Consider the following 25092-nt stretch of genomic DNA (forward strand, 5'->3'; position numbering starts at 1 on the left):
CACATTAAAAAAGCAAAAGTTGACCACTTTTAAAAACTGTCTCGTATCCCTTCATTCTCAATCTTGCTGAGGCAGTAGTACTACGAACACTTCAATGTGTGGCAAGTGATTTTAGAGTTCACTCTGTATTTTCACAATAGTCCAAGTACTACCTGACACACATTAGTGAGAGCCACAGAGACTGAATTCAGATGATAGTCTTCTTTACTCATAAATGTAAACATAAAAATTATCTCATGGTTTTTATTTTGTAATATATTAAGAAAAAAATTCAAGGGCAGATACACCAAAGCACCAAACCACATAAATGAGAAGTCTTCCTAGAAGTCTAGCCAAAATAATACTTAATATTTTAGAGCTAGATATCCTAAAAATACACTGACTTTCTATACTATTTCTTTGAGTAACTTTATAAAAACTGAAAATTCTTATTCACACTTAAAATCATTTTTATAAATCTTTTTGTTAAATTAAAAGAATTAAGTATTATTTTTCTAGTCTTGGGTAAGTAATAATTTCTAAAAATATAGACTTGGGGAATAAAAATAACTTACATTATAGGGGTTCAAAAACCTCTAAACACAGTCCTCTAAATTTTGCAATCCTCTAAAACAAAGATAAACTCAATGTTTAAAAAGCATAAACCAAAAATATCTTAATATATTTTATTCCATTATAATGTATATATAAACTGAATTGACTGTCACCGATATATTGAGAATAAGAACCTATTTCAAAAATGTACTACCTCCAGCCATTATATCATGCCCACTGCTGCATTTGCCCAATGCTGCCATATTCTAAAAGCTGACAAGACTCAGTTTTTGAGAAGGAGGATTATGGACTGCCTCAAATATTGGACTATGAAGAGAGAGTCAAACTAACAGATCTCCTTTCTTTACCACGTTATATAAATCCAGCATTTCAAAAACATTTAAAATGATGAAAATCAAAACTCAAGAAGATAGGAAGCTTTAAGTTGTTTCCTCCTTATCCTTCATTAATAATTGCCATAGCAACAAGGCAACGTGATAGTCTTTAAATAGTCTGGACTTAACAAGAAGGGAGTAGAAAGAAGCACCTTGTGTTTACCCTGAAAACTGTCTCATGAATGTTAAGCTGTTCCCGTAAGTGCCCTGACTGGGGATCAACCCAGTAACCTCTGCACTTCAGGATGATGCTCCAACCAACCGAGCTATTTGGCCGGGCTTAATATTTTACTGACTGATTAATTTTTAGAGACACAGAGATAGGGGAAGGGGAACGGGAGAATTCATTTGTTGTTCTACTCAGTCGTGCATTCATAGGTTGCTTCCCATGTGTGCCCCAGGACGTCACTATAACCAACTGAGTGAAAAGAGGGTTTTTAAAAATAATAATAATTACCACTTAGCTATTAGCAAAACTATTAAAGAAAAAAAAAAAAACTAGGCAAATATTCCAGATTTGAACACAGTTTGGACTCTTCCCAGGTGTGACTCTGAACAAGGCACCTATACCTCTGAGCAGGTTTAGGGTCATGGGCAGGTAACCTATGCAGTCCCACAGAGCTTCACGGGAACTTTAATATTCTGCTATTGCACCTTGAAATTCTTAAGTTTAGCTTTGAATTTGAGACTGTAAACCCAATGAGACAATAGGACATAAGCTTAAGCACAAGAGACATGCAGTGTGCGCCCCACTTCTTGCTGTGCAGTTATATGTAGCGCTCACAGTGTTCCATGAGCAGAGCTCCTCTGTGAGGACCTAAGTGATCACAGGTAAGTGTGTTAGGTCTTTGACAGAGGAAGTAAAACAGGTGTTGACAGCCCTAAGAAGCCATGCCTTCTGTACTAACCAGAACTTACTCTGAAAGCAGAAAGTAACAGCAAACATGTTCCAAGAAATAGAAAAGACCAAAAACTCTTCATTTTTTTATTCATGTCACTTCCCTTTGTCTGCCAACCATTTACAGTGAAAAAATGATGACAGAGAAGAGAAAGATAGAACAACTGACAATTTCCTGTTCTTTCAGTTCTTCCTCACTCATCAGTTAACCAAACATGGAATGTTAATAGAGTATGTGTGCATGAAGAAGTGAAATAAAAACAGTGCGAGTTAGCTGTCATGACTGGTGGTGGCACAGTGGATAGAGTATAAACGTGGGATGCTGGGGTCCCAGGTTCGAGACCCCAAGGTTCCCCGCTTGAGCACGGGCTCATCAGGTTTAAGTGCAGGGTCACCAGCTTGAGCTTAGGATCATCAACATGATCCCAAGGTCACTGGCTTGAAGACCAAGGTGGCTGGCTAGAACTAGGGATCACTAGCTTGACTTGAGCCTCATGGTCAAGGCATATCTGAGAAGCAATCAATGAATAACTAAGATGACTCAACTATGAATTGATGCTTCTCATCTCTCTTCCTCTCTCTCTTTCAAAAAAAAAAAAGAACACTGTGAGTTAGTTCTGTGCACTATTCCCACTATTCTGGTAAGAACCAAAACACATATCCATGTACAAGCTAAGCAATACAATTGTATAATTTTAAAGATTCTACATATGAATGACATGCTCTTTCATTTGCAAGTAAAACCTGTACAATATAAAAGCAAATGATAAAATTCATGTTAATATAAACATTAAATCTCTTTATTTAGAACAAGATTAAATACCAAATAAAACACCTTCATAAGTTGGGAGACGGTAAAAGAAAAAAAATTTTATTTTAGTACTTTTAATGAAACTTTTTTGTTTTTTGATCAAGGGGCCTCTAATTTTTATTTTGCTCTGGCTCTGCAAATTACATAGCTGGCCCTATCTGATTAGCCTGGGTCTGATTAGTAAAATAAGAATAATACCTGCCATGTTGCCCTATGACTGCTAACATAGTAACTGAGCTAAGTATAACAAGATACCCAGTTTCTCTTCTGGCATATAAGCAGCTTGAATGTCACCACTCCGTCCCAACAAGTAAAAAGTTGAACAAACTGAAAAATCAGCAATTCTTAGATCTACCAGATAAGTGAAGTTACAAGGCAAACTGCAGCCCCCAAACTGGAGGGACAGACAGGAGAGCACAAAGAACTACTGTAGTCGAGCAGAAACACAGCAGCAGGGCAGGAAGGCCTGAACTGTAACTGACATGCTGCTGGAGGCTCAGTGTGCCCACCTCCGAGGGTCAAAACCTCGAGGGGACTCTGTCATACAGGAGTGCTCACACGTCTGAGTTTTACCTCCAGAAGTAACAACCAAGGTTCTCATCCTGAAGACCAGAAAGGAATAAGAAAACCTTTCTGGGTTTGGCATGGGAAGGGAAAAGCAACCAATTTGAAATATACCAGAGCATTTTGATCTTAACAGAGTCTGCCCTCAGAGAAACTATTTCACCAGAGCCCAACCTACTGGAGCTTTTCCAGACCCTACCTTACCTGGAGGAAGGCAAAGACCCTACCTTCAGGATCCCTCTAGCCATCCTGTCCCGCCAAAGGTGGCGAAAAAAGGCAGTAGTTGTGAAGTTCACCACCACATTACTAAAGGCCTATTTACCAGAGTTCTTTACCTAATAGAATACCATATTTCCCCATGTATAAGACGCACACCTTTCCGAAAAATTTGGGGTCTAAAAACAGGGTGCATCTTATACACTGGTTGTAGATTTTTTTTTTTACTTGCATTTCCCACTTTTTTGCACAGATAAGGAGTTGTATGAATTTTATGATGAATAAAACTTGAGGTTAAAGGCATGGAAAAAAAAGTTTAAAGAGATAGATGAAGCTTCAGAACAAGACAGAGATATATCAGGGATAGTAGAATGATTAGACTATGACTTTAAAACAAGTATGATTAATATGCTAAGGGCTCTAATGAAAAAAGTAGACGAAATGCAAGAACAGACAAGCAATGTAAGCAGAGAAACAGAAATTCCAAGAAAGACTTAAAAATGCTCCAGGTCAAAAGCACTGGGACAGAAATGAAGAATGCCTTTGATAGTCTCATTAGTAGACCAGACGTGGCTGAGGAAAGAATCCCTGAGCTTAAGGATATGCCACTAGAAATTTCCAAAATGGAAAAACAAAGGGAAGAGGGAGAAAGGGAGGGAGGGAAGGAGGGAAGAACTGTTAGTAAAGAACAGAATTAATATATTATACCTACTTTATTTCAAATGTTATTTTATAAAGTTATTAGCAAGATAACTACTTGACAATGACAACTTCTTTTTATGAAGTCCACATGCACTAAAACCCATGTATTTATTTTTTACTTTTATTAGGATAATGATAATCTAAGAGTCACATTGATATATAAGGATTTGGAGACTATGCTCTTTGAGTTAAAGTGCCGTATTGTTACTATGACCACAAATAACTTCTATAACCGCCCGCCCCCAGCCATCAGCGTTCACGCAGCCTCCAGAAGAGGGGCATTCTCTCGATGGCACTTGGTTGAGGCTACTTCAAAATAATGCCATGCTATTTTCAACAATTTACTTCCAGCTTTATATCTTCTTTTTAAACTAGGGAAAGGTAGTTTATCTTCAGCTCGTATCTCCTGGTTCTGCCAGAGGAATACGGGGCCCTCGGCTTAGTGATGCTAGATAGGGAGGAGCGTGAGGGAAAACTTTCAGGACAACTGAACACATTATCTAAGTTATCAGATATTTTCAATAAACAGATTACTGTGTATGAAAAATGACTGTTTAAGTTCCAAAGTCAGAGACAAAAAAATGAAAGCTGCAAAGTTATTTCCTGCAGGGTTTGTGTAAACACAAAAAGTCAACTGAGAGAGAAGACTGAGCCATCCATCACTGGATATGCACACTCCCTGCTTGTTCCAGGTGCACTGTTACCAGCTGAAGACAACTAGTAAAAACAGTTATCATTGACAGAGATTCTGGTAAGGAGCTGTGGGAGTCTAAATCCTGACATCACATACAGACTACAATCACAGTGAGCTCCCATTTCTTCCTCTGAAGAATACGGGGGTTGGACTAGATTGCTTACATCCTTTCCAGCTCTAAAATATTGATATTAAGAGAATGCAAATAAAGTCTTAACACGGGCCCTAAATCTCTCCTCTCTATAGAAACCACTTGTGCGGGTATGGGTACTGCTGGGCCCCATCTAGGGCTAGTGTATACATTTCCACACAGTCTATCAGGTAATGCGCCAGAACCATTAGTGCAAGAATATACCGTTCTAAATGGCAAATTCCATACAGAATCTAAGGATGTCATTAAAAGACATAAATTTCACTATCAGTACTATATTAACTAATCCTCTTAGAACTGCAAAGATTTATCAAGAATTCATCCATCAGGACTTTTTTGCTTTAATACCAACAAATAATACTTTTTAAAGATATCTTCCATATTTTAGCTAAATACTTTCCTGTATTTTTCCTTACTTAAAAATTATTTTCCTTGGCTCAGCGGTAGAGCATCGGCCTGGCATGCGGGGGACCTGGGTTCGATTCCCGGCCAGGGCACACAGAAGCGCCCATTTGCTTCTCCACCCCCACCCCCTCCTTCCTCTCTGTCTCTCTCTTCCCCTCCCGCAGCCAAGGCTCCATTGGAGCAAAGATGGCCCAGGCGCTGGGGATGGCTCCTTGGCCTCTGCCCCAGGCGCTAGACTGGCTCTGGTTGCGGCAGAGCGACCTCCCGGAGGGGCAGAGCATCATCCCCTGGTGGGCAGAGCGTCGCCCCTGGTGGGCGTGCCGGGTGGATACCGGTCGGGCGCATGCAGGAGTCTGTCTGACTGTCTCTCCCCATTTCCAGCTTCAGAAAAATACAAAAAAAAAATATATATATTTTCCTAAGGTAAAAACGTATTAACAAACTATGGCCCATGGGCCGCATGCGGCCCCTGAGGCCGTTTATCCAGCCCCCACCGCACTTCTGGAAGGGGCACCTCTTTCATTGGTGGTCAGTTAGAGGTAGTACTGTATGTGGCGGTGTTGCTCACGTACAGTACTACTTCCGGTGACACGGGATGCATGCATCACAGCTCCAGAAGCATGTCATATCACTTGTTACGGCTAGCAGTGACAAATATGGAACCGGACATTGACCATCTCATTAGCCAAAAGCAGGCTCATAGTTCCCATTGAAATACTGGTCAGTTTGTTGATTTAAATTTACTTGTTCTTTATTTTAAATATTGTATTTGTTCCCGTTTTGTTTTTCTACTTTAAAATAAGATATGTGCAGTGTGCATAGGGATTTGCTCATAGTTTTTTTTTATAGTCCGGCCCTCCAACAGTCTGAGGGACAGTGAACTGGCCCCCTATGTAAAAAGTTTGGGGACCCCTGCACTAAGCTATATATCCCACTGCAGAATAGTGGTTGTGTTACTTTTTTAAAGATTTATTCAGCACCTCTGGCCTCTGTTCATTCAAGACTCACTCTATAAAGTGACTTGATAGTGAGCTGTTTGCATTATAGGCTAAGTAAACAACCAAGAACTGAACTTTTCACTTGATCTTAAGTAGCAAATATCCTTCAGTTCCCTCGTTCCCTAAACTGTGTCATTCTCCGTGTTCAACTTTCCCAACAACACGATCATAAAGAGGGTCATTTTTGCCAATCATCATTTTGCACAAGGAATGCTTACTCCATTGATGGTCTTTTCAATAACGAATCCTCCACGCACTCAGCAGTATTCTAGGCACTGACAGTCTACCATTGGCATTTTGGGGACGTCAGGAAGAGATGGAGAGGAAAAACAGACAATAAAACAACTGATCACAAATAAACCAGTAGTGTTAAATGCCACACGGTAAATCAGAATAGGATGTTGTAATCAAGAATGAGTAGGGGTGCCTGACCAGCAGGTGGAGTGGACAAAGCATCGACCTGGGATGCTGAAGGACCCAAGTTCGAAACTCCAAGGTTACTGGCTTGAGTGTGGCCTCATCAGGCTTGAGTGCGAGCTCAGTGAGATCATAGACATGACTCCATGGTCAATGGCTTGAGCAAGGGGTCACCGGCTCAACTGGAGCCCCCCTCCTCAGTCAAGGCTCAATTGGAGCCCCCCTCCTCATATGAGTAAAAATCAATGAACAACTAAGATGCCGCAACTAAGAGTTGATGCTTCTCATCTCTTTCCCCTCCTGTCTCTCTAAAAAAAAAAAAAAAAAGACTAGGGGCTAGCTACTTTGTATTCAGTATTCAGACTAGGCCTCACTCTAAAATGCTATTAAAATCTGAATGACAGGAAAGCTGTACTCATGGGAAGATGGTGAAAAGTATTTTAGGGAGGGCAAATATTGCAAAGGTCCTGAGGTCAAGATGAGTCTGATTTATTCTGGGAACACAAAAATGGGACAACTAGAGCACAATAAATAAGAGAAGAGTAGAAAGAGGTGAAATTGGAGGTTTAGACAGGGGTAGAAGGCTTCCCTGTATAAGGCTTTATAAAACAAGGTCTAAGAATGTCATTCTAGTGCAATGGGAAGTCACTGGAAGGTGTCAAGCAAGTAAGGAACATAATCTGATTTACTTTTTAAAAAGACAAATTAGAGAAACAGGGAAAATGTTCTCCCAGACTATAAGCTCCTAGAAGAAACATTTTTCTGATGTCACCTTTAAACCCTCAATGTTAGAATATCACATAAAAGGTGTTCAATAAATTTATACTGACGTTAGAACACCTGAGCAAAAATACAGAAAACTGATGGCTAGGAGAAAGTTGGCGTTCCTGGAGGCTCTCGAAAATGAACGGTGTCAGGCAGACCAACTCCTAACCTGTCCGGCCGCCAAAAGGTGAGCAAGCAGACAGTATCAGGATCAGTTTCCCAAGAGCAAATCACAACTGAGTCCACTTGATTAGACTGCAGGTCAGGGATTTCTGTCAGGTTTGTTTACTGTTCTATTACAAGAGCCTTTTAGAATGTCTGTCATATATCAGATCCTCATTATATGTTTGATGAATAATTTGGGTTTATTTTCAGGATTATACAGATAAAGTGACCCATCCAAATATGCTTATAAACTATGCCTTTAAATTACCATTTTAAAATTAAATGTTAATCATAAATACTGAAATCTTTCTGGCCCCAGAGTCCATATTCTTTTTACTATATCATTATCTAGCAGAGATGGCGTGCTGATTCACTTCTAGAGCACTTATATTATAAAACTTGTCACACAGATATAAACAGGTTGCTACTTCTCAATGGGCATTAGTTGCTTAAATTAATCCACAGCAGACATTCATAAGAAAATAGTGAACTCCCCCCCCCCCCCCCCCCGCCCCGGCATCAGTGGCCGCCTTTTTCAGAAAGATCTAGTCTGGCAATTATGAGATGTGTAATATGTCACTCTTTGAATCTTCTGTTTCTCTTTTGTATGGCAACTATATTAAAACTATCTATGGTTACTGTGAGAATTAATTAGCAGGCATAAAATGGTTGGCAGGAATTTAATCCCTTGACTTTGCTCCCTTCTTTCCTTCTCTGCTTTTGGCTATAAGAGTAAAACCCCGAGAGGCCATCCAGCATTTGGTTAAGAGCATACACGCTGAAGGCAGACCATTCAGATTCAAATCTTGGCTTGGCTACTCAACTGCTATGTGACCATGAATAAATGACCAAACCTGTGTCTCTCAGGTTCTCATCAGTAAATGAGGATAAGAGTATCATCCTCATGGAACTGTTGTGAGAACTATGAAATAATATACATAAAGGGTTTAGAACAATGCCTGGCATATATTAAGCATCAAGTAAGCACTTACTATAAATATTTTTATTACCTTCAATGATCAATCTAATTGCTGATCCTGCCACCTTGGCTGCAACATTCTTAAGCACAGGCTTCAACTTAGTAAAACTACCTTTCATCCAAGCATTTATTAGGAAATAATTTTCTTATTATCTATTAAAGAAAATTTCTAATCTATCGTGAGGAACTGTAAAGTTTACACGCTCACTTGAACAAAAGTCTGCCTTTCTTTCATTAAATAGGAAATGAAAGCTTTGCACATAAAGTAATTGGATTTCTTCCCTTTTTATTGCCTCACTTGCAATAAAGCTTTAAACGACTGCAAAAACATTTAGAAATTCCATGAAGAAAAAAAATGTTGCAATTTACTACAAGCCTGTAATAGAACCTGATATATGGTTTTCTGCCACAACTTATATACTCTTTATCACAGTTACTTTATTTTTTGAGAGAAAGAGGGAGGGACAGACAGACAGGAAGAGAGAGAGAGATGAGAAAAATCAATTCATAGTCGTGGCACCTTAGTTGTTCACTGATTGCTTCTCATATGTGTCTTGACAGGGGTGGGGGGGTTGGGGGGGCCTCCAGCGGAGCCAGTGACCCCTTGCTCAAGCCAGCGACCTTGGCTTTAAGCCAGCAACCATGGGGTCATGTGTCTATGATCCCATGCTCAAGCCAGCAACTTCAGGGTTTCAAATGTGGGTCCTCAGGCCAATGCTCTATTCACTGCGCCACTGCCTGGTCAGGCCCCACAGTTACTTTAATAATGAACAAGTGTTAAAAAGCTCTTACAACTTTAGCTGGTTCCTTTATTCCTTTAGGGCTGAGGGCATTTTAGTATAGTTATTAACAAAGTAAGGTTACTATAATTTTGTTATTGCTTTCTATAAGAAAATAATCCTTTTATCTACTCAATTCTTTCTTTTTTAAACTAGATAAAACAGTAAGAAGAAAGTAAACCATCTTGGTTGAAAAAGCTTGATTTCTCTATCCTTTTCTCAATAAAACCTATGTTACAAAATGTCACTCAAGGTGGCACTTGAAATTGCGCCTGACCTGTGGTGGCGCAGTGGATAAAGCGTCGACCTAGAAATGCTGAGGTCGCCGGTTCGAAACCCTGGGCTTGCCTGGTCAAGGCACATATGGGAGTTGATGCTTCCAGCTCCTCCCCCACTTCTCTCTCTCTGTCTCTCCTCTCTCTCTCCCTCTCTATCTCTCTCTCTCCCTCTCCCTCTCCTCTCTAAAAATGAATAAATAAAATAAAAAATTAAAAAAAAAAAAAAAGCCCAAGTCGTTGGCTTGAAAAAAAAAAAAAAAAAAGAAATTGCTCTTAGGATGTCCAATCTTTTAAAAAGAAAATTAAAGGAATTTTTAAAATTCCTCTTGTAAAAGTCAAAATTGTTTCAGGTTATTCAAATTATTTACTCATTCAAAGATAACCTCTCAACTGCCAGTATATTCTGTATACTTAATTAGCACCTACTAATAAAACTACTATATAATTTCTATACCCAGCAGGTTCTTTTTAAAATGACAATACCAAGCTTTTGTGAAAATGCAAAGTAAATAAACTATCATACCATATGGCAGAGAATATAAATTGGTAAAATTAATTTGAAAAACTCTTTGGCAGAAAAAACTAAAACTGGACATGTATATTCCCTATGACCTGCATTTCTACTTTTAGGTATGTACCCAACAAGCTATGTGTATATGTTTATCAAAAGGTACGTACAAGAATGTTCATAGCTGCTTTACTCATCAAAGTCTAAATCCAAAAACTGCTTGTATCAACCATCAGTAATATGGAAAAGTTAAGAATAGCACATGCAGACAACGGAGTAATACTTACCAATAAGAAAACAACACATAGAAACATGGATACAATAATTAGCAAAAGAAACCAGACACAGACATAGCAGGTGCTGTATGACCCTACTTACATAGAATTAAAAGTAGATAAAATGTATCCATGTTGACAGAAATCTGAAGTGATTAACTTTGGGAGTGCTGAATGGGAGGACCAAGAGAGTGAGATGTGCGACTAGTAATGTTTTGAATAGTGATCTGTGCATTGCTTATACGTGTATAAATTTGTAAAAATTCTTTATACTTCAATAAAAAAGTTAAGAAATGAACTAATTTAACTTCTAAAACAATCTCTATGAAGTTACAAAATGTCACTTTCAGGTAGAGACACGCTCATGATATAATTACAAAAGTTTTTAAATTCCCTTAATTTTCTCTTTAAAAAACTGCACATCCCAAAAGCAATTTCAAGTGCCACCTAGAGTGACATTTTGTGACATAGATTTTACTGAGAAAAAGGATAGAGAAGTCAAACTTTAGCCTCTGTAAGAACTAAATTCTGCAGCTATCTACTGATGACTCCCTTGAACTACAGTTAATATTGATCAGCTCACTTACCTACTTTAGCCTATTTAAAGAAGAGAGTCTGGACATTTAAATGCTTATTTAAGGATTCTTCTACCCTGGTGAAAAGCTGACTGCTAAATAATACCTATTTATAAGAAAGTAACCTAACTCATTGTGTATAATTAAGCGAAAAAAATTAATAAAACATTTGCTAGATTATCCTATCACTGGCTCAAAATTGCCTTGAATAATATATAAAATTTTCAGTTTTTCTCTAGTCTCTGTACCAAGATATACCATATCTACCACCATCAAATGAAACCATTTTCTTCTCCCTTTCTCTTTACAAAGCTTATAAAATCAATTTTCTGTTTTCTTACATTTTACTGTACAGAAAAGTGTTATGAAAATCTATAAACAATATCTCTCTAAGAAAAACAATATATACAATAGCTACTGCTTATATTTGGTAAATTTCTATTCAGTGTGTATCTTAGATCAAGTTTATTTTTAATTAAATAAAAGATACTCTTTAGTTTTTTTGTTTTCACTTCTAACATACTGTAGCCAGCATGACTCCACAACTCATCCTTAATTAAATCCTTCCACCTTCAAACATGACAAAGTATTATGAGAAAACTTGTAAGATTAGTCAGGCTCAGACCTGAGAGAAACATTTTACTGAAGCAGAAATCAAACAGAAAGGCAAAGCAGAGAGGGAAACTGCAGTCACTGTCCTACACAGCCGCATGCATAAGGAACACAGAGGAAACGATATTCTGAGTCCATTCTACTGCTTGTAATCAGGAGCCAAGACAAGTCTTTCCCAAATTATTTTAAGTAAAGGCATGTTACTACCAAGTCAGCAGAATGTTCCTTTCTTATTAGCAGAGTTCAGATTTAAGTAACAATATATGTGGTGCCTATTTCAAAAATCTTAAAAATATTAACACTGTTCTATTGTGGTTTCAACACATCTGCTCTAATAAAAATATATCAAGGATACTCCCTTTAGCAGTCACTTTAACCCTCAGTTTATCAGGGTAAACAATTCTCACCACTTACCATGAGTCTCATCAACCTTTTTTTTTATTTCTTTATATTTTCAAGACACTATGTGTAACTTCAGAGAAGTTAAGAGTAAAGGGAGAGTGAAAACTACCTTAAAATTTTCAGTAAGAACTGAAACACAGAAAATGGAAATTTTAATTCCATGTTTCTTGTTTTGACAGTTTATAGACCTGAAATGGACAATATTCTCTGAACGAAACATGCATGACCATAGAACTTATCTGTCTTGTAAATACTGATTTCAGATTTCAAATCTCTCTAATAAAAGGCTATCTCTAATTCATCTTACTCTTGAATCATTAAAACATAACATTTCTAAAAACTTTGACAGCCAATAATTTATTGAAGAGAAAATGATCATTTTTTTTGTCAACTGCAAAAAAAAATATTCTGCAAGAAGAATCACATACCCTGTCATGCATGACTGTCACATACCCTGACATGCATGAATCTTAAAACCATTACGCTAAGTGAAAGAAACCAGTCACAAAATACCACGTTATAAGACAGCATTTATATGAAATGTCCACAGCAGACAAATATATAGAGACAGAAAGATTAGTGGTTGTCATGAAGAGTGCTAATAGCGATGAGGTTTCTTTTGCAGGTGAAGAAAGTGTCCTAAAATTAATGGTTGTACAACTCTAATAATATACTAAAAACCACTGAGTTTTACATGTTAATGGGTGAATTCTATAATATGCAAATTATATCTTAATAAAGCTGTTATTTAAAAAGAACATGGTAGAAAAATTTATACTGGAAAATGTTATTAGAATGGTTCATTCAAACACTGGAAATAAAAAAAAACTACCATGATTATACTTTAGCAGTAAGTACTTCAATCCAGTTTGGGGAATGCAAACATTCTATGGGGACAGTCGTTTTCTACAACAGATCTAGTGTCCTTCACCCCACCAACTCTTCTTTCTCTAAAAGAAAGAGGGTCAGAAAGCCAGGAAGAATAAAGAGAAGCCTGACCAGATGGTGTGCAGTGGATAGAGCATCGGACTGGGATGTGGAGGACCCAGGTTCAAAACCCTGAGGTCGTCAGCTTGAGCACGGGCTCATCTGGTTTGAGCAAGGCTCACCAGCTTGAGCCCAAGGTCGCTGGCTCGAGCAAGGGGTTACTCGGTCTGCTGAAGGCCCGCGGTCAAGGCACATATGAGAAAGCAATCAATGAACAACTAAAGTGCTGCAACGAACTGATGCTTCTCATCTCTCTCCCTTCCTGTCTGTCCCTCTGTCTCTGTCTCCGTCACAAAAAAAAAAGAATAAAGAGAAGATTGGGAAAGCAGGATGGATAATGAAAACCACAGCAACGAGGTTTTGTTATAAACAAGATCTGAATAAATCCTATCAATATTTAATGTACGAGCTTATTTAAAAACTAAGGACTTAGAAAGGGGGGGGCACGGAAATGGAGAAATGGAAATGGAGAGAAATACCAGCTACCTGTGATTCTTGAACAGTGGGTCCCAAATCTGACAAGGTCACTGTTGGCTATGCTGTTTGGTAACACATTCTTTCAGCTAAGAAAACTACAGTAAACTATGGAGTTCTAAACTGAAATCCACAATCTGTTCCCGATTTGCTATCACCACTCACAACTTTTTAAATATAAAATGACAAGTACAGAGAATAAACAATTTAAATTTGAGAAACTATATATTATACATGGACTGACAATGAGCACCCTTAGAATCTATAACATGGTGATGAAATAGCCTTTTTACTTAAAAGGAACCAGAGCTCCCCAGTAGAATAGCTGATGACAGGTTTGGGTGTGCAATGTACAAGATGAGCTTAAAATAATTATCATGCGCAATCTCAAGGAAATTATCAAGCTACCACAGCTGCATCACAAAAAGACTTGGGAGCCAGTCTGAAGAGGCTTCCCATCCAAGGATAACAACTGCCAGACAGAAACACACCGTGTATGGTTAAATTCACAAATACATGAGACAAACAGCCTTACTGGATACAACAGGAGGATGCTAATGAATCAACTCATTATTCTGAAAACTGGTAAATTAAGGGAAAGTATCAAGCTGCCTCTCATATATGAATTACACTACCAGGTAACCAAAATTAGTGGAAATATTTCAATTACTAAATGAAAAAGAAACTACAGAATTAGGTTTTCACCATTCTGCAGCCCCTGATGAATTCCTGGAAAAGGTACTGAAGTAAATGTAGATGTAAATAAAAGTAAATGTAAATGGGCTTAACATGTCAAGAAGAGAAATAGCCAGACATTAGGTGCCTCCTGATGGAAAATATAACACAACAGTCTAGCTAAAACAATGGGCCTCCAATGGACTATATATTTATAGGAAATACAAAGGACAAAAGAACTATGGAGATACAAATCAGCAAAGTTCCTACTGCGCGAGAAGAAAAAGACCCCCTCTTTCCCACAAGTAAATTAAAGGAAAAAGAAGGGATGAAGAAGGAATTGCTAGGTTAAAAAACTCAGACATATCAACCTAATCTGCCTTTTGATGCAAACTAACAAATGGGGGGGGGGGGGGGGACTTATGGTTTGTATGAGATAACTGGAAATCTGAACACTTGAAAGGCTATTTAATGAGGAATATAAAACAATGGGTTTTATTTTTAGTATATATGATAAAGGCATTTTGTTGTTTTTTACATTTGCTTTCTTTTTTAAGACTTTATTCATTTTAGAGAAGGGGGGAGGAGGGAGGAGCAGGAGGCATCAACTCCCATATGTGCCTTGACCAGGCAAGCCCAGGGTTTCAAACTGGCGACCTCAGCGTTCCAGGTTGATGTTTTATTCCTGAGTCACCACAGGTTAATCCATTTTGTTGTTTTTAAAGAAACCTTATGTTTTAGAGATATATAATAAAATAATACAATTTCTGAACTTTGTTTCAGAATAATATAGGGAGATAAAGGTATAAGTTAAACAAGTTTGAGAATGAGTTTCAAACTGCTGATGCTGAGTAATAGGTATATATCATATATATTTGACATTTTCCATATACAGTTTTAAAACACTTAAATATCTGGACTAAATTCACATTTACAAATACAATATACTTTGCGAAATAAATTCCAAATATGTATAATTTTGTAATAAAGGCAAATTTATATAAATATTGTAACAATCTTACCCTGACAAATCTCTCTTTTTTTTAAAGATTTTATAATATAATTACATATACTTGTTTGAAAGACAATTCTCAATGATCTTGGGTCTCCCAAAATGGGCTTAAAGGGTAACTTTTTACTCCCTTACGGATCCTACTGGCTTCTAGTTGGTTCTCAAAGAACTCAAAGCAGCCAGGCAGTGGAAAATAAAATATTCATTTTCTGACCTCTCTTTACAATCAACAAAATGATGGAGCCACACCACTGAGGATTTAAACTTGGTGAACATGTTTGAGAAATCAGAAATATAACAGTTACAAAGGGGATAATAATAAAAAAGAACAGAAAAGAAGCAACAAACCCTTTTTAGTAAGTACCTAAACAAGCTGGTTGTCCTTTTTTCCTTTTTTTAGCACACGAGAAAGAGGGAGGGAAGAGGGAAGAGGGAAGAGGGAAGAGAAGACAGTGGGGAGGGAGAAAAATGAGAAGCTTCAATTCAGTTAAGGCACTTCAGCTGTTCATTGTTTCTCATATGTGCCTTGACCAGGGGGCTCCAGCTGAGCCAGTGATCTTGGGTTCAAGCCAGCAGCCATGGGGCCATATCTGCGATCCCACGCTCAAGCTGGTAACCTCAGGTTTTCAAACCTGGATCTTTAGCATCCCAGGTCGATGCTCCATCCACTGTGCCACTACCTGGTCAGGCTGGCTGGTTATCTTTTCAACAGATGTGGAGACTTTAATCCAGAGCTGTGACTGAAGAAAGTAAGTCCTAGTTTTCTGACAGCATGGACAAGAGCTTGCAGGAAAGTCAGGATGTCTAACACTATACTGTACCACTACACAGAACCAGGATTATACAAACCACTTTTAAATCTCCTAGAGATCAGAAGATTAGCAGAAACCAAGGAGATCTTTCCCCAGATGTTTTCTAGCATTCGGTAGCAGAAATTTAAAGTTTATAGTTGTATGGCCCTGGCCCACTGGATAAGTGATAGAGCGTCAGCCTAGCATGTGGATGTCCCAGCTTCAATTCCTGGTCAAGGCATACAGGCAAGGTGACCATCTGCTCCCTCCCTCCTTCTCTTTCTCTCTTTCTTCCCCTCCTACAGGCTGGCTTGACTGGTTCAAGCGCATTGGCCCAGGGCACTGAGGATGGCTCTGTGGAGCCTCCTCCTCAGGTACTAAAAATAGCTCAGATGGGGCAGAGCATCAGCCCCAGATGGGGGTGGATCCTGGTCAAGGTGCATGTGGGAGTCTGTCTCTCTATCTCCCTTCCTCTCACTTGGAAAAGAAAGGGGAAAAAAGTTTACAGTGGTATAAAAATAAGGTCCTAAAGTGTAATAAGAAAAACAAGGACATCTTCTCAGCATAATCATAGAAGTTTAGTTCAACAGGATTAGTGATTAAGAAATAGAGAAAATGGTAGAAGAATATATTCTGCTGTATTTTATCTCCATTAGAGTTTATGTGTTAAACATATATTATTTGGGGGCCCATCCAGATTTGCTAAATGAAAATAACTATGGGGTAGAGGATTCTAATCGTTTGAGAACTACCGCTTCCGTAGGGTCCTGTCACCAAAACCTATCAACAGGTTAAGGAAGAGACAAAACTGGTGAATTCGATTCAACGCAATGTCCATAAATCATCGATACTGTCAGAAATAGGCGTTTGCTAAAAATCCTTGAAAAACAAATAAATACATATTTCATAAAGATCAAAGTACTAAGTCTTTTAAAACTCTTGACTAATGCTATAAAGCAGTGGTTTTCAACCACTGATCAGCAGACTGGTGCCAGTCCACCAGAAATTCTGGTCCATCAACCTGCAACTGAAAACCACTGCTATTAGGAGATATTTCAAAATGAATATGAAGCTATAAAATCCCTAATTTTTGTGAGCAGTATATAAAGTTTAAGGTCTAATTATATCAATGAGAATATCTTTTGGGAGATAAAATATATAGAGTTGGCAATAATAACATTACTTTATGCTTTTGGCTAATATAAAGTAATGGTGGTAGTAATTACTAAACATCACACTAATATCTTTTATTGATAAAAAACCTTATGCATTTGAAACAATCCTATGAAGACAGAAATTTCTGTTTTATTATTGTATGTCTAGCCCTGTGTATATGGTGACTGCTTAATAGACATTTGAGTGAATAAGTGAATGAATCTAATATAATAGCTCGTTGGAGTCTGACAGGGCTATTTGTTAAAAAGCAAAGTAAAATGCATTAAGACAAAAGTCTTTCAATCATTCTTCTGAGAGTACTTTTACAGACTGCATTCTGCATCAAGCCTCAATTATCTCCTGCTTGGACTATAGCTCATAACCCCTCTTCCCTTCATTACATCTTCTATTCTGCAGCCAGGATATCATCTTACTAATACACTGCTACTCAAAATCAGAAGCAATCCATTATTTACCATGAAACTTCAAATTTCTTTGAAATTATTTTTGTTTTATACTCCATTATGTTCCTATATTCTAGTTAAACTGGATTATTCATTATTGCCAAAATATGCTTTCTAATTTCAGTCATTCTTTTCATTTCCTCTGCCTGTTGCCCTCTCCTCCCCCTTCCTAACAATCTTTCAATGCTCCATGTCAATGTAACCACCTCATGAAGGCTGTTCTTAATAGTCCCAACATTCTCTCACATCTCCGAATGAGCCTTGTGCTAAGGTTATTTTTCATATCATCCGCTTTTAATCACTTAAAAATTCAATCACAGAAAATTCTTCTTGAATTTTAAGATTCTTGAGGGTATCTATCTTCAGCATTTTTATATTCCTCCAACACTTTAGCGTTTCTGGTACACTGTTGGCATCCTAATAGTTGATACATTCAATCCAAATTATTTCTTCCCAAAATCTTTAGATGTATCTCTCTAAATATTATATACACACACACATTTGGATGCAAAATGATGGTAGAATTTAATCTACCTGAAACACAAACTGTAAGACCAAATCCCTCTTAGGGTTACTTTTCTCAGCCTTACACACTAAAATCACATTAGCTAGAACAGAAACAACCACCCAAGTCCTAGAGCACGCTTTCTTCGGTAAAGAGAGGAGGGATGCGTGTGGCTGGGAATTAAGAGTCAGACTGCATGCACAGAAAATTGAATTCAGGTGAACTGAAGCAATAGGATATAAAATACAGTGCATACTTGAAGGCTCTAATAACATTTGATCAAAGCCTATGAAGCTAAAAAGGAAAAGCTTCAAATGATGAAAGGTCTGGACAGTACTGGAAACAGAGGGAAAAAATAAAGACTACATAGTGGTCTCCATAAGGTTATTAATATTCACTGCAATCAATGCCCTCCTCAATTCTAAAGATGTTCATACCATGTGATATTTATGAAGTGATAAGATTTTTTTTTTGTAACTCAAACTAAAAACCACTCAAGTTACCTTTGGAGCAATACCTCAAGATTGTTTATCACTGTTTTCAGAAAACACAGTCTCTATTTCTCCAGATCCACAGCTGATAATGTTAAATGCAGTAACAATAACAGGGCCAGGTTGGTAGCAGGAGGCCATAGATCTAGGCAAGAGAGGACTTTAAAAGACAGAAATGTTTATCTAGAACAGCCATACTTTGGCAGGCAGCAAAACAGGAGAGCCAGGAATCCCAAGGTCAGGGGGTGGCTTTCCTATGTATGTAAGTGAACACTTTTAAAAACTAGAACATGAACGCATCCCATATGAGCGAAGAAACACGGTGTCCTCTCCTCACTGCACACTTACCTCTGAATAGATTTTATTGCTTTAAGCCAAAAGACAGACAAATTAAGGGAGAAAGAATATTTTTAAAAAGATCTTCAAGTAAAGTAAGAAATAGGTTTTAAAACTTTTCTTGGAAGTTTTTGTACATTCAAAAAAATTTTTAAATATCTTTTGAAAAAAGCAAGTATTACTGGAGAAAGCACACATTAACACATCCAGAGCACTACAAGTTTAAGACTCAAAGTATAAGGCCTTTCCCACCAGCTTTTATTTTTTGTGGGGTAAGAGGGGAAATAGGGGAAGAAAAGCTAATCATAATATATCTAATCTTTATATTGATTTTTAAAAAGATTTTAGTTATTGATTTAACAGAGAGAGAGAAAAGAGGTGGAGGGCTGAAGTGAGAAGTATCAACTCATAGCTGCTTCACTTCAGTTGGTCATTGGTTGCTTGTCGTATGTGCCTTGACCAGACAAGCACAGGGTTTCGAACCGGCAACCTGAGCTTTCCAGGTCAAGACTTTATCCACTGTGCCACCACAGACCAAGCTTCAACTTTTATATTTAGAAATATTTTTGTAATTAAGAAAACATAGCATTAACATTTAATTAATTTGAGTTGTCTATCACATAATGTATAAATGGAGAGAAGCATCTAAAAGCATTAGATGTTCATTTAAATATGATATGCAAATATATTTGTATAACTTAAACCTATTTTATTTTCAACTCATTATTGTTCTCACTGGTAAGGATGCCATAAAAGATAAAATCCCCTTATTCACCTTTGTTAATTGGTGGCTGGTCACTGCTCAGCTGGATAAGCAGACCTTTTCTTGGTACTATACTGCAATTGACTAGTCTAGTGCCTGTGACTGCTCCCCCTTACTACTTTAGGTCAGTACAGCACATTATCATTACAGGTAAAATAAATATCTTGTTTTAAAAGTTTAAGTGTCATACTAAAAAATAACTTGAAATAGCATGATTATAAGATAAAAGGTTACAATTCAGATAAACAACGTTCAGCTAAAAGGAAGCTAAGATATACACCATAATTCATGTACTCAATAACTTAATCAAATTCTTATACTATAAAATTCATTAAAATTGAGTTATTAAGATGAAATTGTGTATGTTTTACAAAGTACCTCTTAAAATTTATTAACTTTTAACTGTGGTAAAATCCACATATAAAATTTACCTTCTTAAGCTTCATAGACACCCATCTCCAGAACTCTTTTCATCTTGCAAAACTGAAACCCTGTACCCATCAAACAAGAACTGCCCATCTTCCCTGCCCCAGCCCCTGGCATCCAGCACACTACTTTCTGTCTCTATGAGTCTGGCTATTCTGGGTGCCTCACACAGGTACCTAGAAGTGGAATCATACAGCATCTGTCCTTTTGTAACTTGGATTAGTATAATGTCCTCAAGAATCATCCACGTTGTAGCATGTGCCAGAATTTACTCCCTTTACAAGGCTGGACGCTACTGCCTTGACTGTATCTCCACATCTGTTTGTCCATGCACCCGCTGATGGGCAGGCAACTGTATCTCCACATCTGTTTGTCCATGCACCCGCTGATGGGTAGGCAACTGTATCTCCACATCTGTTTGTCCATGCACCCGCTGATGGGCAGGCAACTGTATCTCCACATCTGTTTGTCCATGCACTCACTGATGGGCAGGCAACTGTATCTCCACACCTGTTTGCCCGTGCACCCACTGATGGGCAGGCATTTAGGTTGTTTCCACTTTTCTGCTATTGTGAAAAATGCTATGAACGTGATGTACAAATGTCTGTTTTGAGCCCCCATTTTCAATTTTTTGGGTATATTGTATATCCAGAAGTGAAACTGCTGGATCACATAGTAATCCTATGTTTATATTTTTGACGAATCATCACATAATTTTCATAGTGGCTGCACCATTTTACATTCCCAATAACAGTGCACAAAGGTTCCAAATTTTCCACTTCCTCACCAACACGTGTTACTTTCTGTATTTGTTTTAATAGTGGTCATCCTAATGAGTGTGAAGTACAAAGCACCCTTTTGAAATCCAATAAAAGTTTTCATTTCCACCTGTATTTGAAAATGCCATAAAATAAGCTAGAAACTTAGAAAATATAAAATCTTACTAACGTAGTCGATATACTAAACCTTATGGTAGTACAAGTATTCCCATAAAATGCTCATCAATAGTATTCAATGGGGGCTGAGGGAAGAAAAATATAAAAATACAGCCTACATAGAAAAAAACCCTAAAATGTTAAAAGTGGTAAGACTCTGGATAGCTAAATGACAGGTGATTAAAAACTGTTTTTCCTTGGCTGGGGGAGGAGTGTGAAGGAATTAAGCAAAAAAGGACAAAAAAGAGAGGGAAAAAAACCTCATGGACATGGACAAGAGTGTGGTGACTGCCAGAGAATGGGGACAGAGGGTGGAGAAAGGTAGAGGAGGGACAAGTGCTGATGGATGAAGACTAGATCTGGGGTAGGATGGCGGTAAACACACAAAACACTTGTAGAATTGTGCACCTGAAACCTATATAATTTTGTTAACCAGTGTTACCCCAATAAATTCAATTTAAAAAATTAAAATTAAAAAGGGCTGACCAAGTGGTGGCGCAGTGAATAGAACATCAGCCTAGGACACTGAGGACCCAGGTTCGAAACTCCGAGGTCACCAGCTTGAGCGCAGGATCACTGACTTGAGAGTGGGATCATAGATATGACCCCATGGTCACTGGCTTGAGCAAGGGGTCACTAGCTTTGCTAAAGCCCTTGGTCAAGGAACATATGAGAAAGTGATCAATGAACAACTAAGGTACCACAACTACAAGCTGATGCTTCTCATCTCTCTCCTTTTCTGTCTGTCCCTGTCCGTCTCTCTCTCGCTAAAGAAAAATTAAAAAAAATAAAAACTGGTTTTCTTTTATACATTTTCTTGCATTTTCCATGACTTTTGTAATAAGGAAAAGATGGCTATAAAAAGAATGAGGCTGAATGCAATGATAAGGATTTAGAAGGAGTTGTAGAACTGGTTATGTGGGAAGAAGAGATCCTAGGAGTTGAAGAAGGTAGGTATAGAACCAAATCAGTTATTGAGACAAAAATAAGAATGACATTTTCAGAAGACAGTATCTACTCAGGTTCCCTGGAAACTGTATAAATTTGGGGAGAGATTAATTAAAACAAAGAGTGAAAACGGATAATGGTCAGGCTATGAAGGCCTTAACCACCTGAACTTTAATCTATAAGCAATTCAACTTATCATTGAATTTTTCCCAGTGTTCAGGCTCCTACTAAATTTTAATGAATTTAGAATCCTTCTTCTCTGCCTCCAGTTTTTCTGGCACTGCAACACTTTCAAATAAATGCAGTAATCTTGACAAAAAATTGTAAGTACCACAAAAATAACATTCCAGAAGATAGTGACAAAGTTTATGGCTACAGAGCCACTGTTTCTGTGGCTTGAGACTATGAATCTCAGCAAATTTTTATCCTTAACACCCTGTTCTATTTTGTCTCCAAAATACAGATGGTTATAATCAGATAGGAAGTAGATGAAAAGATAAACTTGACTCTAATTACGAAAATGGCTGATTTTGGTTTTAACTGATCTTATATTTTATCTCCCACTTAATGGCATTACTATAAACTTTTTTCATGTCTGTAACTATATAAATTTCCTTTCAGCATCTGAGTAAAACTACTGAGAAAAAGATTTGTGTCTACACCCAAAAGAAGCCTTGCTCTCACAGGTGCTCTGCAGTGAGTTCTGTGCAGACAGACTCATTCTTCTACAGAGCCCCAGTTTCATGGATCTAGCATTTAAACCACCATTCTGGAGTGTTGTGGACCGTAAATGGCAAAAAACCTTTGTAGATCCGAGGCTTAGCAAAAGCTAAGTTCTCCCCCACCACCTCCATCTTGGCTATGATGCTGAGTATTTGCACCCACTTCACTTGCCCGCTTAAGTTGCTAGAAGCAATTTACAGGCCCTTCCTCTTACTCTTTGTTCAGAAGTTGGTTGATTTCGCTTATGTATGGTAGGGGGATTCCTGTTTATGCCTTGGGAGAGTTCCTGTATTAGCCTCAGACATGTAACTTTGAATCAAGGACTTCCTTGATTTGCATATGGCTATATAATAAAGCAAACGGGGGCTATGGGGCGCTCGGATATTGCCATCAGCATTGAAGAATCCTCCCAGTCCCATCCTTTTTTCTTAATAAGTCTGTTTTCTTAATTCTGAACCATTCTCACTCAAAACCCAGAATTAGGAGCTGCGCTGGTCCGTGGCACTGAAATGAGGAACAATTAACTGAATAAACGATAACTAAAAACAACATAATTGACCCTCATCAAAAAAATGGCTAACTTATTAGCAAACCACAGGAATATGTGTGATACTGCACTCATGTTCAAAACAGAAAAACAAAACCACATTACTTAAAAATACATGCAGAGAAGGTGTAACTATGTATTTCTTTCTCTGGGGAGAAAGGAAGTGATTTTTTTATTCAGTAGCTGCCAGGGTGCTGGCCATGTTCTATTGCCTGATTTAGGTGGTATATACATAGGTGGTCACTTTACATATAAATTGTACATCTAGCATAGTTCCTGGTATATAGCAGACGGTCAATAAAGCCAACTATTACTTATGATGATATTATTCTAGCTACTACTGCCGGGTGGAGCAAAAGCAGGTTTACAGTTGTTCATATGGAATACAATAAATATTAATATAAAAATAAACTGTGTTTTATATATTCACAACTATAAATTTTGTATATTCACCCACTTTTGCCCCACCCTATATTTTCACTGGTATTACTAATTTTTTTGTGTGTGCGTGTGACAGAGACAGAGAGGACAGAGAGAGGGATAGATAGGGACAGACAGGAAGGGAGAGAGATGAGAAACATCAACTCTTCGTTGTAGCACCTTAGTTGTTCATTGATTGCTTTCTCATATGTGCCTTGATGGGGCAGTGGAGGGGGACGCTACAGCAGATCAAGTGATCTTTTGCTCAAGCCAGCAACCTTGGGCTCAAGCCAGTGAGCCTTGCTCAAACCAGGTGAGCCTGCACTCAAGCTGGCAATCTTGAGGTTTCGAACCTGGGTCCTCCATGTCCCAGTCCAACACTCTATCCACTGTGCCACCGCCTGGTCAGGCAACTAATCTTTCCTCAGTAATTATATATACCCTATGAAAAATAACAGCTCAGAGAGAGAACACAGAAAAAATGTCTATATGTAAAGCTTCTTTGTGCTTTTCTTTCAGTTTCTCCATTGTTATACTTTTAAATGTATCCTTCTTTTTATACACTCTGCTCTATCTTGACCACAAAACTTTGATTGGAACTAATGTTTTCCATGTGATTATTCTTTTAACAGGCTCAAAAGTAGCCCATCAAGAGCAGCAGGAGTCCTCAGCCTCTGTAGGTTGAACAAGAGTAACAGATGAGGTGTGAACTGGGTTTAATAAAACCTAAGTACTTACAGGAAACAGAATTATAGGAAGGGAGGAAGTCTATCTAACTGCAATGTTTAGAAGGGCTTCATGAAAAAAGTGGAATGAGTAAGCTTTAGGTAAGAGGTGTGAAGAGGAAAAGACATTCTAGGCAAAGTAACTTAAAGATGGACAGCTTGGCCTGACCAGGCAGTGGCGCAGTGGATAGAGCATCGGACTGGGATGCAGAGGACCCAGGTTCGAGACCCCGAGATCACCAGCTTGAGCGCGGGCTCATCTGGTTTGAGCAAGGCTCACCAGCTTGGACCCAAGGTCACTGGCTTGAGCAAGGGGTTACTAGGTCTGCTGTAACCCCACGGTTAAGGCACATATGAGAAAGCAATCAATGAACAACTATGGTCTCGTAATGAAAAACTGATGATTGATGCTTCTCATCTCTCTCCGTTCCTGTCTGTCTGTTCCTGTCTATCCCTCTCTCTGATCCTGTAAAAAAAAGAAAGAAAGGCCCTGGCCAGTTGGCTCAGCGGTAGAGCATCGGCCTAGCGTGCGGAGGACCCGGGTTCGATTCCCGGCCAGGGCACACAGGAGAAGCGCCCATTTGCTTCTCCA

General features: G+C 38.2%; 1 protein-coding gene across 2 annotated transcripts in view; it reads right to left on the reverse strand.

Annotated features, from left to right (window-relative positions):
- The window catches only part of SMAP1 (small ArfGAP 1), a 167798-nt gene that overhangs the window by 36848 nt on the left and 105858 nt on the right, over positions 1–25092 (reverse strand). The gene's annotated exons all lie outside the window — the stretch shown is intronic.

This window comes from Saccopteryx leptura, chromosome 1, assembly GCF_036850995.1.
Source record: "Saccopteryx leptura isolate mSacLep1 chromosome 1, mSacLep1_pri_phased_curated, whole genome shotgun sequence".
In the NCBI taxonomy this organism is placed as follows: Eukaryota; Metazoa; Chordata; class Mammalia; order Chiroptera; family Emballonuridae; genus Saccopteryx; species Saccopteryx leptura.